Source organism: Triturus cristatus, chromosome 5_1 (genome assembly GCF_964204655.1).
Source record: "Triturus cristatus chromosome 5_1, aTriCri1.1, whole genome shotgun sequence".
NCBI classification, from domain to species: Eukaryota; Metazoa; Chordata; class Amphibia; order Caudata; family Salamandridae; genus Triturus; species Triturus cristatus.
The window spans coordinates 37646402-37661922 of NC_140587.1; the positions used below are offsets into that span (position 1 = coordinate 37646402).

Genomic DNA, 15521 nt, shown 5'->3' on the forward strand with positions numbered 1-15521 from the left:
CGTAACTAGCTCTATTGTACAGCGCTCTGACACCTTTAGGTAATGTCCGCGCTTTATAAAACTGCACTAAATAAATAAATAAATAGGGAGAGTGTGGCGGACGTCGTCAGAGTCACGACTAAAAGTGTCACACTGACTGGTTGCAGCCGCCAGCGTGGCCGCCTGCCAGGAGTCGGGACAAACACAGGACTCACAGGCAGCCTGGACTAAGGCGGGCACCAATGGAAACCAAATGGCCTGAGCCTGGCAGCCTGTTGCAGAGATAGAGCAGCCAACCTCAGAATTTACTCAACCCCCCACACTTAAATAGTCCCGGAGCCGAGGAAGTCGGGGAGAAGTGAGTGACCCAGGACAGGCTCTGTGTGTCACTGGACGGCCGCGCCTGGGACTCGCTGGACAGCCAGCCTGCAGGGCTACTATCACTGACGCGGCCGTCACACCCGAATTACGGTGGCCTGCGGTGTGGCTAGACTGGGTTATGAACATGAGACACTTTTGCAGACAGTATGGTCTCTCACATCTTGTTTGGTATAGTGTATCCCAGTGCCCTTCCATTTCTGGTGATATGCAGCATTTTTAAGTACTTCTTAAGAGTTTCTCGTTGCTCAAATGGGTGCAATTGCTGATATGTATATGTTTCCTTGGTCTTTTTTTTTTTTTTTGCATATTTATACGGCGTGAACTTGACCCGAAGGTATTGGAGCGCTTTACATGAGCACCATATTTACATTACACATTCAGGCACGAGGAGATTAAGTGATTTGCCCAGAATCACAGGATGTGGACGCGACCCCGAGGCTCGAACACTGGTTTCCAGCACCACTTCATTGCTGGAATTTCCTTGCGGCAAAGTGTTACTCATGGTCATTGAATGTCACTAATAATTAAACTGGATTTATGAAAATGTCACACTTAAGCAATCTGAAACCTTGGCAGCTATGACCCTAGACTGCCAGGATACTAGAAGTCATGCAAAACACATTCATCCCAAAAGGTTTTAGAATGTTGTGTTACTTTCCTACATGTCGTACCTTCTCTAGTAGGGAGCATGGCATGCGCACCTCTTTTAACACCTGTGCGCACGCGCACCTCTTTTTCCACACCTGTGCGCATGCTCAACCTACACAGTAACCGAAAACCGGGATATTAATGCGATTTGGAGAAAAGTGTCGGGACACCTCTCCAAAAACCGGGACGTCTAGTCACCCTACCGTGCTACTGCTACCGCCTCTGGGGGCGGACCCGGAAGCAGTAGGTACTGGACTCTGCCTGCAGCCCGGAAGTGTGTGAGGAGTGCGGCTGCGCGCGCAGCACCAGTGGCAGTGCCTGCCAGGCCCTCTCACAGCCGGTCTTGGAGGAAGGACGGGAGCGGTGGGAGCAGCCCGGGCACGCAAGCAGCGGTGCCAATCCCCTGAGTCTCGGAGGAAGGACGGGAGCGGTGGGACCAGCCCGTGCACGCAAGGAGCGGTGCCAATCCCATGGTGAGTCCTTCTGTGCTGGGGGCCAGCGACCGTGTCCGCCCATCGAGGCATGGCCTCATATCACATTTAACTGGAAGGCCAAAGGCTGTCCGGAGCTGCGGAGCTCCTTAGATCCTGTGGAAATTTGAGTACTGCACATGTTATGTTGATGTTATGCACTATCGTCCGGGAGGATATCCTGGTGCTGCTGAACAAGTGTGATTATAGCCAAACCTAGGCCTCCAGGTGCTTATCATAGATAGCAAGTCCCTCTCCATTAGGTTCTAGATCAAGTTATCTGACATCTGCTGGTTGAGCACTAGCATCTCACATTCATTCTTTGACCTCATTGTGCTTTAAAGCCGGACTCTTTCAGTTAACTCTGAGCCTGCCATAAGTTTGTTTGATCGCCTCTCCAATGACTCCCTTACTGCTCCCTCTTTGAACAGCTGTTCCCTTCCTCTTGTTCTGGGGAGTTTGTGTTTTTAAAAAAAAATGTTTTGGGAAGTGCCAGTTTGTTTCACTCTGGTGCTTGACTCCTTTTTGTGGCGGTGGCCGTGTCAATTCCACACCTATTCCCTGTTGATTCACACCTCCAAAAGCCTTGCTGTTTGGCAAAAAGTAAGTTCTGTCACCCTTAATTACTCGATGGTGCACAAGAAGAAACCCCATATATTTCATACCTGCCTCTCTTAAGTGCCTCTTCATATACATAAAGGAGGCCCAGGGATGTTCCAGTCGGGAAAGAGCCAAATTTTGCAGTTTTCACCCATTAAAATGTCCAGTCCTCCTAGCACGTTGCAGCAGAATATTTGTCATAGTAGTGGAGTATGCCCACCTACATCCGTCGTGGGGAAGATCCCAGAGAGTGCTTTAACGCTGGAACTCTGTTTACTATTCCCACCACCTATAGCCCAGAAAGACCTGGTGCCAATGTCTTGTTTCAGCTATTTTTTCAAATGCTTGACAATATTGATTTCTTTTATATTCTTTGGTAGGCCAATAACCCTTATGTTATGACGGGGACAGCCTCCCATGTCTTCTGCCCTGTATCCCAGATATCTTTCACTTCTCTGTGAGTACAATTACTTGTTTTTGCAGTTAGGGTTTTAAAGTCAGTAGTTTCTCCTGATTCCCCTTGACCCTATCTGCCAGTATGTTGGTTTTCACTAAGCAGTGACATGTCTACCACTGCAGAGTTAATTTGTTTCTTGGGTACTTTTGGTTTAGTTTGGGTGTTATCTCCTCTAATATCCTATAGAGTTTGTCCTTGAACGGCTTGACTCCTAGAGTCTCCATGGATGGCGCATTAGTTGCTACTGGGTTGTTATTACTCATCTGTACTAAATGTTGTGACTATTTTCCAGCTCCATGTTCTGGTGTTTGTTTGGGCTTGCCCAGGGCGCTTGTTAACCATACTCTGAATCTCAGTCTATCTTTCCTTCGCTGTCTGGTATTTCCCTACTCTCTACCCAGCCAGGCAGTGTACCTCCACCCTGATAATCTCCTAATTTTTACAGGGCTCTCTTTACTGGTCTACTGGCCCTAACTGCTGCTACTTTTGACGTGCCGAGGTGTTATTGCATTGCCAGCCATTACTCAATGTGGAGCTGCACTTCTTGGTACATGGTCCATTCTCAACAAGCCGGCTTGGCCTCGTAACATTCACTCACTGTTGTTTTTTGCAGCCCCAAAGTTCGCCTATACAGTCACCACTGACCCTAAGAAGGCAAAAAAACCAAAGTGTTATAGTTGATGAGAAACTAACCATTAAAGATCGTTTTTCCGGTCAATTTTTTCTATACTCTTAGGATAATAAAAAAAAATTACTCACTACATTCCCTTTGACTTACCGAAGACAGTTGTCATTGCCCTAGTTCTATCTAGACTACATTACTGCAGTGGCCTTTATCAAAACCTGCTAAAGAGATCCTTGAACGAGCTTCAAACATTGCAAAATACTGCAGCGCGGATGCTTCTGAACATACCTAGATTGCAATCTGCATCCCAGGCTTATAAGTAGGTTACATTGGCTCCCCATTAAGCAGTGAATTAACTTCAAGACCCACTGCATTCAAAGTGCTCCATGGACTAGGCCATGACTATTTGAAAGAAAGCTTCAATGGTATTTTCCTAGTAGAACGTTACGTTCTAGTTCATTCAGAAGCCTGATTGTTCCCTCCTTCAAAAGTTCCTCTTGGCGAGGCAGGAGCTTTATCTGCACTGCCTTAAAATTAAAGTCTCACTTTAAATCTGGAATCTGCCGCTGCTTTATTACCCTTCAGGAAATCCTTAAAAACTTGGCTATTCAGCAATTAATAAGGGCTCTCTGACCGTAGTTACTTACAGTGGCAAGACACCTTACATTCACGCACTCTACAAGCCCTCTCATCATCTTAATGAAATAATGTTCCTTATGGATTTCACTGACTTACTCAGGCCAGAGTGCGATTGTGTTTTCTGCTGTGACCGAACCATGATTCAGTTTTTTTCCCTTTTCCCCTTGGTGTCATTTGCCACCAGACATCTCTCGCCAATGGCTGTATCTTTTGGTTTTTGATAAAGTGGGGGCAGGAGAGGCCAGAACAAGGGTAGCAAAGAAAGGGAGCTCTAGGCTACAGTCCACTTCAAAATGTCTGCTGGGCTTCTCCTTCAGCCTCTTGCTGAGCCATCTCATCTCTTGGGGCCTTTTCCGTACACAAGTACCATCAGCTGATGCTAGTTCATCAATGCCATCTCCCAAACCCCAAGTTGAGGACCGAGCAGTACCTGCTTGGTCCACGGAGTCTGCACTCATCTCGAAGAAATCCCAGGCCAGTTTTTTTTTTTCAATGTCTGCTCTAGTTTCGCCGGGGAGTGCGAAAGGGTGTGGGGCGCTGTCACCTGTGTCCCACAATCTTTATTTACAAACTGTCTCATGCTTTGTAAATGAGTCTTTTTCCAGTCTGTTAGCCACAAACTGAGCACTCCAGTGGATGTCCTGCACTCCAGCGGATACCGTGCTACCCCTGTATTGGGGTTTAGCAGCAGTATGTTGTGTCATACCACTTAGAGGTGACTTGTTTGAAAGATGTCAAGGAAAATGTCTTACTCCATTGGACTTAAGCCAACCACCCCACAAGTCCTGGCCACTTTATAGATGAAGCCCCTGTTCATTCGCATTCTCTGCCTTGTAGCTCCTTTGCCGAAATTGGGCAGGCACTTGTCCTTTACCTGAGCATAATCTAGGCACAAAGAGGTGGCATAGCAGTGTAACTTGTGCCAGAAATGTAGACTCTAGCCATACATGATGGTGTTGGCATTCTCTTCTCATGGGTAGAGAACACCGGGCTGTTACGTTTTCTTGCCATACGTCTCAGAAACGTAGCCTGATTGTCCAGGTGTATGGTGTGATTTATCCTTCAAGGAATCTGCCATCACCACCACAGACTGAGCAGTACAAATCCCAGATTCATAGACTGAACTGTCCTTGTAAGCCAGTATTTGTTGTCTATTTACTTTAAGATGGCACACTCGTAGAAAGGCCTCCATCAAATTTAAGCATCTGCCACGATGTGCCACTGCTGACTCTGGGCACGGGAGCCACTGTGATAACCACATGGAAACTCTCATTTTTTGCTATGTTGGGGTGTTAATAGACCGCACTTACCAAAGCTTTTGTCATTACAATGTGGTGTTTCCTTACTGGATTCAGTTCCTGTGGTCACTAATATGTGTATGTAGGAGCTGTACTGTACAATATAGGAGCTGCAGTTGGGCAAACTGGACCTGCACTAGTTGAGGTCTGGGTGGGGAGGAGGCAGGGATTATCAATGTTCTATAAGTGTGAGCTCAGAGCATCAAGGAAGGAGTCTGATCTAGGTTGTGTGGACTGCAGGAGTAGTCAAAAATCTCAGTGTCCACTTTGACAGCTGTCTTTCATTTCAACCACAAACTAATTCTGTGGTAGGCTCTTGCTTTGATCTGCTCTGCGTTCTGAAGACATTCCTGCATTTTCTGCCAGAAAATCTTACGTCCAGGCACTTATCACATCGATATTAGACTATATGAATGCTTTGTATCTGGGACTGCCTGACTACCTGGTTAAATGGACTCCAGGTGATCCAGAATATGGACACCCTACATTCGCTCCAACCTAACGCATGTGTGCCCTTCACTAGCTCCCAGTGAGGAAGAAGATCCTGTTTAAAATGCTGGTTTTAGTTCATAAAGCGCTTCATCACACAGGAGCAGGTTACTTGGGCGCCAGAATCAGTTTCTACCTGCCCCACCAGGACCTTGGGCTCCGCAAACTGCCTTCGGGCAAGGAAGGGTTCCCAGATTCACCATGCTAGAGCAGGAGGGCGTGCTTTTTAGGTCAAGCTTACAGGGCTTGCCCTGTGGCGATCTGATGTATGTACTTATGGGGTCTGACTCCTCCCACGCTTTTGAATTGGCTTTTGTGTGTGTTCTGTAAACATTGGAGCCTGATAATGGTGGGTGTATGTCCCACCTTTTTCGAAAAGTTCACTCCCATGGAGTATTGCCTCCTGGAGCGAGCAGCAGCATGCACAGTGGCAGGTGTGAGGCAGGACACACGCTTTGCAGGTAACTTGAAGGTTGCTCTTTGTACATGGCAAGCTTCTGAAGAGACCAGCCCAGCTGCAACACGACCAATGACCGTCAAAGGCTTTTTATAATGTTCCTTTGAGATCGGTTTTGACATCATGGCTCCTTTGGCCACTTTCACACCCTGGTGTATGGCGTTGAAACTCTGATTAAGTGGGCTGTTCCCGGAGCTTGCAGCTATGGCCCAGCGAGGCACAGTGAGGTAGACTGGAGTAAGCAGTGCAGCAGCAGTGGCCAGGACTGTCACTGGACTGGGCAGGCCTGGCCGAGAGAGCTCCCTCAGGAGTCGGGCAGCAAGCGGTTACTTCATAGCGGTGCTTGGCCGCCTGGGCCTGTCTGTCTGCAAGTGAAGATGAGACGTCGGAGAGATCGAGGGGTGCAGTGCAGCCACCGAGTGTGTGTCTTTAATTATTACATTAATTCCTGCAGTCAGTGCGCCATCGCAGCTGCCTGGGTGTCAGCCGGAATGTAGTAATGGCCTGACAGCGATCAGTTGTGTGCAAGAGCAAGCCTGCTAGATTGAGCCATGAAGCGAGCAACAAGGAAATGAGGGTGGAAACAAATGCCATTGTTTTCCTTAATTTGATAAAGTGCGGGAACGTCGACAATTTATGAATCTTACTTTGTTTTATTTTAGTTATGTTCTGCTTTGTTCCCAGATTGAATCTGTTTTGTCCTGTGGCCCTTTCCCTGTGCTAATCAATCAATCACGTGTTTAAGTGCGACTACTCACCCATAAGGGTCTCAAGGCGCTGGGGAGGAGAGGAGGTGCAGGTTCCAGTCCATCAAGGAGGGGTCTGTCGAAGAGCCAAGTTTTGAGGTTTCTCGTGTAGATGGGGAGTGATGTCTGTCTGAGGTGGAGCGGTAGGGCGTTCCAGGCACTGGCCGCGAGGAAGGAGTAGCAGCGGCCTCCTGATCTCGTCTTTCTGGCTCGGGGGACTATAGCGTAGGAGAGCTGGGCTGATCGTAGGGTCCTTTGGGGTGCGTGGAATTTGAGTCGGCTGTTCAGGTATGCTGGTCCTGTGTTGTGGAGGGCTTGTGTGCGTGGGTGAGGATCTTGAAGGTGATTCTAGTCTTGACGGGGAGCCATTGGAATGTGCGCAGGTGCTGGGAGATGTGGCAGTGTCTTGGCAGGTTGAGGACCAGTCTTGCGGCGACGTTCTGGATGTTTTGTAGCTCGCAGGTGAGGTTTTTAGGTCTAGCCTGGCGTAGGCTCGCTGGCGAGATTTAATGAGATGTGGCATTTTCTCTAAGGGGCATTAAGCCCCGCCCCTCTTTTCCATTGGCTGGCGTCACCGTTTATGCTAAACGGTGGCCAGCCATTGGAAAAGAGGTGTCGGTGACGTATTTGCTTGGCCTTCTGAGCCGTCCCATTTGGACGGCCTAGTCTGCTTTGCATTCACCGCAAAAGGTTTCTTATCTTTATGGGGCCAAACACATGGCCCCATAAAGACAAGAAACCTTTTAGCAGGCGAGAAAGCCGAGCAAATACGTCATGACAAGCGCTTGTTGTTTCTACAACTGAGGGCAATGTCAGGTTCGCATGTTGTCATGTCACGCCACCCTCCACCCATCGCTGCCAACCCCATCCCCTCCTTCGTTCCCCACCCACCCCTCAAAGCCCCAGGGCAGACAGGTCCAAGCACCCGGGCATGTGCACACAAACACCATGCACTGTTCAAAAGAATGGAAAAAAGCACTATATTTTGAACAACTGTTCACAATCCAAAATCTGAGTCTAATTTCCCAGATCAGCGCCGCAATGAACGACCTGCGCTAATCTATGAAACGCTTTTGTAAATAAACTCCGCTCACATATTGTGGCCCCTATAGCTCCTTCGCACTTCTTACAAGCGGGTAAAGACGCGATGGGGGTTGCAATTCGTTCCCAAGGCGAGGAACGACGATGCTGTATTGGGGCTGAGGTCGTTTTGGAAAGCCACAGAAGCAGCCTTTGTGCTCCGTCTGCAGAAGGTCACACGGCGCGCCACCCGCCCCCTTGTCGGAGCCGAGCTTTGTTATGATTAATAAGTTCCATTCGTAGACTTGAGCTTCACCAAGCACCACGTGCTGTCCTCAGGGCCCCACCCCACCCCTCACATGCCTCTGTACGAATACGTAATGCAGAAGGGCTGCTGCAAGCTTTACCGACTCGGAGCCCTTTAAAAATTAAACCTGGTATTTAAACGAGAAAGAAGGGCAGCGACTTTTAACGAATCCCTTTCAAGGTTTGGAAAGAGGAAAGGGGCTACATGGTCCAAAGTCTACCAAATATACGATCATATATGTGAGGGATTTAGGCGGAAAAATAAAGTGTTCTATTTTATTTTAATAAGCTGCGTTCATTTCTAAATGTAAAAGTACATTTTCACTCATGTCCACCATTTGTTTTGATTTAACATTAACAACACATTGTTTACTTAATCTAAAAATTGACAATTATTAGCTAGAGGGCCGGGACAGAGTTTCGTGATTCCCACCTGAATTCATTTTACACACAGTGAATCCAACATAAACATTCCTAAATGTTGGTTTTCCTGATATCACGTATAGACTCGGGGCACCGCCGCCTTTCCCCCAGCCTCAATGCCTGGCTCTGCTGAGATGTGGAGCCCCTTCTCAGACCACCATGGTTTCCCATGGGGAGGGGGCAGCGCTGCTGGTCGCCTCATCATCATGTGGGGACCTATGTGCATGCGCCGGAGAGGTCTTCTGGGCACACAGAAAGGGTCACCAGCGAGAGTATATATATATATATATATATATATATATATATATATATATATATATATATATATAATTTTTAACTCCAACCCAGCGAGGGTCTCTCTCTACTTTTACTCTTCAATAAAAGGTGCAAGACCCTCGTATTCACGCTTTGCCCTCCCGATACCGCTGCTCGGATAAGACGCACTTTTCTTCAAGTAGGGGTCAGGTGTCAATACTGGGGAGTTTGGGGTGGGTGTCTCCCTTGTACCCCGCCCCTGCACGCTCCATACACACTACATAAGGGGGGGGGGGGTCATTCTGTTCTGTAAGGGAGTGTTTAACACCCCCCCCCTCCCCCCCCCCCCCCCCCCCCCCAGAAGTAGAACAACACAATACAGGAGAGTTTCAAACGGGTGTCCCACCCCCGTGTCAGCCCCCCGCCCCCCTTCTTGCACTCACCCGAGGCAAATCTCTCCTCTGGGCTCGGCTGGCGCTGTCCACGGTGCTGCACGCTACCGGGCGTGCGGCACTAGTGCCAGGCCGGCTCTGCTTGGCGCTACACCGTTGTGACCTCAAGTGGGTTCTGTGCGCAGTCTTCTTGCATTTTTAGGTCTCGGCTAGCGAAGGCTGCGCTTGCGCAGTCTCGCTTGCGAGAGATAATGACTTGGAGAAGAGGGGCTTGAACCCGCCCCTCTTCTCCCCTCTTCTCCATTGGCTGGCCTCTTGAATGCTGGCCAGCCATTGGAGAAGAGGTTCGTCACTCCGAACAGGCCCCGTCCTTTTCGGATTCGGGGGCGTGTTTTTTGCAACTTTTCTAATTATCTCCTCCAGCCAATAGCAAGAGGAGAACACGCCCCCGAATCCGAAATCGCCGCTGCCTTTCTTCGAGGCATTTCTGCTTCGCCTCGGAGAAAGGCAGTGGTGTGCTTGTTTTCTGCCAGGGGACAGGAAGCCGAGCACACACCGGGCAGCTCGTAATACACTGACAGTAAAGCAGGCAACATTTTTTGTACCCCTTAAAACCAGAAATACTTCAAAATTACCCGCCTCACCCGCGCCACCATGCTTTGCTTCTTAAGACCCACCATGTCACATTACATTCACGTCCCTCCCGGCTCCCCCGACGTGCCCAGGATAAACCTGACTGTAGATGAGCGCGGGTGCCGCGAAGGAGCGATGCGGCTGCTTAAGGAGCTGAGGCCACATTGGAAGCTGGAGGAAGTGACCACACAGGTAAAAAAAAAAATACAAACTATTCGCCGCGGACTAAAGCGCAGGGGGTGAACCAGCAGCCCGTTGGATATTTCGAGTTGGGTTACGTGTAAACTGGAAGTCTCGGGCACAACCAGATTAGGGGCGCCACGCCCATCCCCCAGCAACCGCAGAGAAGTGTCTACTTGGAGGCCCCACCTCTCGAGTTTGCAGCACGCATGTATAGGCAGCGACAGAGTATTTTTTAAAATCATTGTTTTTTTTATTTTGTCAAAGGCAATTGTAGAATAATAATCTATCCTCCACCGTGGAAACGTTATCAATTTTAACCCGTTTTTGTAAAAAAATATTTAGGCATTTATCCGGAAGCACTGTCTAGAGGGTACGTTTAGAAAAAAACAAAAAACTGTAAAATGTAAGATTAAAGACGGATGCGGTTTCTAATAGTATTGACTCGGTGTAGCGGGCCGACTAGCAATGTTATGGGCGTGTGAGGCCAGTGAAAAGGAACTGTGCTTTCACTTCCGCCTTAGTAACACGTTGGACGGTGACGTCTTCTTAAAGCCCCAGCCGTGTCTTGGTGTCGATCCCCGTTGTGTTGAAAAACGTTTGCTATGTTAGTTTAGCTCGTCAAGTTTACTGTGTATGAAGTGGCATGTTTTCAATGTATTGCGTGTTAAATCACTTTTAAATCCCCGAACTCCGTCCCGATCGTGGGTGCTGGTAGCAATGTGAATGTAATGCATTTTGGTCCAGTAGCCTCAGCACCATATTGTTAGTTATTTTGCAACCATCCGATAAACGAAACGTTTTTATCTTAACATAAAGACTAACCACCCTACCTAAGTGGACTCTTTTATGGGTACTGGACTAAGCATTTTGTCAAGTGTTGCCACCAAATTGTACTTTTTGTTGTATTTTTTTTATACCTGTAGCAATGCTTGATGCTGAAATGCAAAACCACAAGCAGATTCTTTGTGTTTGTTTTTTAATTCTGATGCCTAATAATCGTACATCGCTCCCCACAGACATGGCTGGCGCTAGGCACTTTAATTACCTGCTGATTTGCAGCAGAATGGTTCTCATGTTGTCCATTTAAGGATGTATGCCATAGATGTTGCAGTAAGCTATCTTACTGGATTGTCTTATTGGGGTAAGATGCATTTTGTTTTATTTATTTGGGGCTGTTTTAAAGCGCGGGCTTATTTCCAAAAGAGACTCGAAGAACCACCTTATTTATTTTATTTAAGCGTTTTATACAGTGCTGGCAAGACCCAAAGGTATCCGAGCTATTGGCATTGCTCATGACATTATTTTTGTTTATGTTTTTTTAAAGCATGTAAAGAAACGGCATTATTATTTACAATGTCAATAGCTTAATCAGTGTGTGTGTAGGTGGCTCTGTGTGTGGGTGCAAATGCAATAGGTCTCGCATTTGAGAGTAATTAAGAAATTGCATTGTAAATAACAATGCCGTTTCTTTAAATGTTTTAATAACAAAAACATAAACAAAAATAATGTCATGAGCAATGCCAATAGCTCTAACTTTACCAATGCCGAGACCATTGCATTGTAAATGCTTGTTTTTTCTGTCTGTCTTTCTTTTATGCTTCTATGAGTCTGTCTTTATCCTTCCCGCATTTTTTTTTCTTTCACCTCTAGCTTTCCTCTCCCCATCTTTCTACCTGTTTCCTCAGCCTTCCCACTTTCTTTCTCACCTGTCCAGCCTCACGCACAACCTGTGAGTAAAAGAGTGACAACTCCCCAAGCGTCCACTCAGGTACCCAAGTACTTCCGGTTGTGCCTACGAGAGACCAGTCTCCGCCTGGGTGGGGGCCCGCTATCGGTGTAAAAGGGGCCGACCTTTCAAGGGTAACCGGAAACCACGTCACACACCTCACATTGGCTACATCCGAGCAGCACCACACATCCATATGTTGCCTGTGTCGGAATAAGATATATATATAATATACATCGTCCAAATACTATATCTGAGTGCATATTATGAGAAACTCTGCTCTGGTGCCCAAATAAAAACTAAACAGAGAAAACCCATTTTCGCTAATATTGCTACTTTTGTAAAATTGAATGTGCCACAAAATGTAACTCCTGTCCATATTACATACATTATTTGAATCAGAATAACTATTAATGGATAATCTACAAGGAACGCATGCATTGTATATTAATTATTAGAAATAAACAATATAGATTTTATGTATAAAAACAATCTAGTGCAGGCCCAGCAAAATGATTTTGCACTATTTTTCTCCCAGTGTATGGTAAAAGGGAACAAACCGCATTTGGCTTCCACATATTTCATCTTGCACGTTCGAAAAGTGGGGAAATTCATTTCCAACTTATTGTTGCGCAATAAAAATTGTACTAAATCAGTGTACTATAATTCTTATTATTACATTAATATTTTGGGAGTGAATCAAATATTTGCTCGAGGGAAACTTTTTGTTCTGGTTCATATATTTGCTGCTCTCCCTTTTACACATGGAGTACAATGGTGAAAATGGATTTGCCATTCTTTGCACCGTTGTAAAGTTTCTGTAATATGACGCGTGAACGTCACACTGAAAACATTTTGTCTTACCCATATTTGGGTCTGTGCTCCTGTTCACCAGCAAAGAAGAACGTTTATTAAAAGTTATTTAATTTTGTTAGACGTAACCAGTCCTGTAAAAAATTGACTCTTAAGTATCACAATAACGTAACCACAAGATATATAAAGCAAACCTTGAAATACAAAATAGTACGTAAACACCGAGGCAGTTTGACGGGATTCCATCCGTTTTTATTTTAAAAAGTTTACATAATTTTTCCTGTTCTATGGCTCAGACGTCCTTGAATCGAATATTCGTAGGTCTCGGTGAGTATGATGCGTTTCCGGTGAGCTCTGACTGAGTGAAATGGTGGACACCACGCGCCGGTTCAAAAGTTGGGGAGATTATTGGCACTGAATTTACACTCCTTTGGCCCCTTCATCTCTCGACGGACAGACAGTGAAGATTTCAACAGATAAATAACATCCCAGGTTTGTAACTCACATTACTGCCAGGATGCGGGGTGTAATATCTTTTATTTATATGTTAATTAGCAAAACGGATAAATAAAAGGCATTGTTATTTACAATGCCAAAAGCCTAAACTCTCTTGAATGCGAGACCTATTGCATTGCAAATGCTTGTTGTTTATTCCGGCGTAGAATTTATTTATTTATTTATTTATGTAGCTTATAAAGCGCACAGCTACCCCCGAAGGGGTGTCCCGGCGCTAGAACCTGAGTCTTAGAGGGGAAAGAAGGCGCAACAGGGAAAGCGGCATGAAAAATCAGAGTCTGGAAAAGAGCCAGGTTTTGAGTCTGGCCCGAAAGATAGATTCGGAAGGGCAGAATCTGAGATCGACTGGCAGAGAGTTCCATAGTTTTGCAGCAATGACACTGAATCCTCTGCCACCCATTCTGGATAGTCTAAAGCGGGGAGAGATCAGAAGGCGTAGGTCATTGGATCTCAGGGATCTGATGGACCGGGATATTGAAACTCGTTTTTTTAGGTAGTTTGGTCCGCGATCATTAATGGCTCGATGAGTCAGAGTGAGGATTTTAAACTGAATACGGCTGGCCACAGGTAGCCAGTGCAGTTCCTTACGATATGCGGCAACTGACTGACGATAAGAAATATTGCCAATCAGCCTCGCCGCCGCATTCTGGACAATCTGCAGCCGGTCAATCAGGTATTGGGGAGCTCCGGCATAGAGGCTATTGGCATAGTCCAGGTGGGACGTGATGAGAGCGTGGGTAACTGTCCGGCGGGAATCCAAAGGGAGGTAGGGGAGGATTTTCCTGATCATGCGTAGCTTCAGGAAGCAGGCAGAGGTCACTTTTTGAATCTGAGTCTTACATAGAATGCGTTGCCGTAGTTGAGTCTGCTGGTGACGAGGGCGTGAGTGACACTGTTTCTGTGCTCGAGGGGGATCCATTTGAAGGTCTTGCGGAGGGTGTGGAAGCAGGAGGATGCGACGGAGTTGATCTGGCGGTCCATTTTGAGCTTGGAGTCCAGGATGATTTCAAGGTTGCGTGAGTGGTCTGTGGGGGTTGGTTGGCTTCCGAGGGCGGGGGGCCACCAGGTGTCGTTCCAGGCATCGGGGGTGTGGGCCCATGATGAGTACTTCTGTTTTGTCGGTGTTTAGTTGTAGGCAGCTGCTTTTCATCCATTTGGCAACAGCTTCCATGCCTTCTTGAAAGTTGTGTGTGGCTGCTTTGGGTTCGTTGGATAGGGAGAGGATAAGTTGGGTGTTGTCTGCATATGAAACATTGTTGGGTCCGTGGGTTCTGACGATGGGAGTGAGCAGAGCCATGTAGACTTTGAAGAGCATGGGGCTGAGCGAGGACCCCTTGGGGACTCCGCATGTGGTTGGTGTAGGGTCCGAGAGGAAAGGAGGGAGTCTGACCCGCTGCGTTCTGCCGAAGAGGAAAGAGTGGATCCAGTCAAGGGCCTTGTCCCGGATCAATGCGTCGTGGAGTTTGCGTGTTAGGGTGCGATGGGAGACTGTGTCGAAGGCCGCTGAGGGGTCGAGGAGGATTAGGGCTACTGTTTCACCTTTGTCCTGGAGGGAGCAAATGTAGTCTGTTGCGTTGAGGAGGGCGGTTTCTGTGCTGTAATTTTTTCTGAATGAGTTGAGGATGTTGTGCTCTCCGATGAAGGTGGCGAGTTGGCTTTCTCGATGACGTTCTCTGGGAACGGGAGTAGGGAGATGGGTCTGTATTTTTTTAGGTCGCTGGGGTCCGCCTAGGGCTTTTTCAGGAGGGGGTTGATCTTGGCGTGTTTCCAGTTGTCGGGGAAGGAGGCGTCCGCCAGGGAGCGGTTGATGGTGTGGTGAAGCATGGGTGCGATGGTGTTGGCTGCTCTGTTGAAGATGTAGTGGGAGCAGGGGTCCGTGGGGGCCCTTGAGTGGATCGACTTCATCGTCTTCGGTAGTGAGGGCTGTCCAGCTGTCAATCGTTGGCTTTAGGGTGTCGGGGTTGCTGGTGAGGGTTCCGTGTGTTTGTTGTCTTAGTTGAAGTTGTTGTAAATGTTCTTGATTTTGTGGTGGAAGAAGGTGCTGAGTTTGTTGCAGAGGTCTTTCGAGAGAGGAATGTCAGTAGACTAGCTGGTGGGTTGGGTGAACTCCTTGATGATGCTGAAGAGTTCCTTGCTGTTGTGTGCGTGTGTGGAGATTCTGTCTTCGATCGCTGTTTTCCTCGTATTTCCGATGAGTTGGTGGTGGGAGTTGGTGGCGGTTCTGAAGTTGTTGTGGGCTTCTGTGGATTTGGAGTTATCCAGGCCTTTTCAAGGCTGTGGCATGTGCGCCTGGACTCTAGAAGTTTGGTGGTGAACCATCTGGCTTTCTTGGCGTGTGTGTTCTTCTTGAGGGGGCCCATGGTGTTGGCGCTGTCGGCGATCCATCTGTGCAGAGTTCGGGCTGCGGTGTTGGGGTCGTCGTCTTCCGCGGTGGTTGGGTTAGAGTTGCCGAGTGAAGAGTTGAG

The 15521-nt window shown here is 47.5% G+C and overlaps 1 pseudogene across 1 annotated transcript in view; it reads left to right on the forward strand.

Annotated features, from left to right (window-relative positions):
* The first annotated feature begins 1139 nt into the window (after positions 1–1139).
* LOC146830087 (uncharacterized) overlaps positions 1140–15521 on the forward strand; it is a 159138-nt pseudogene continuing 144756 nt past the window's right edge. The window contains exon 1 of the transcript XR_014961366.1: positions 1140–1481. The product of XR_014961366.1 is annotated as an uncharacterized LOC146830087 (transcript). The remainder of the gene's footprint in view (positions 1482–15521) is intronic.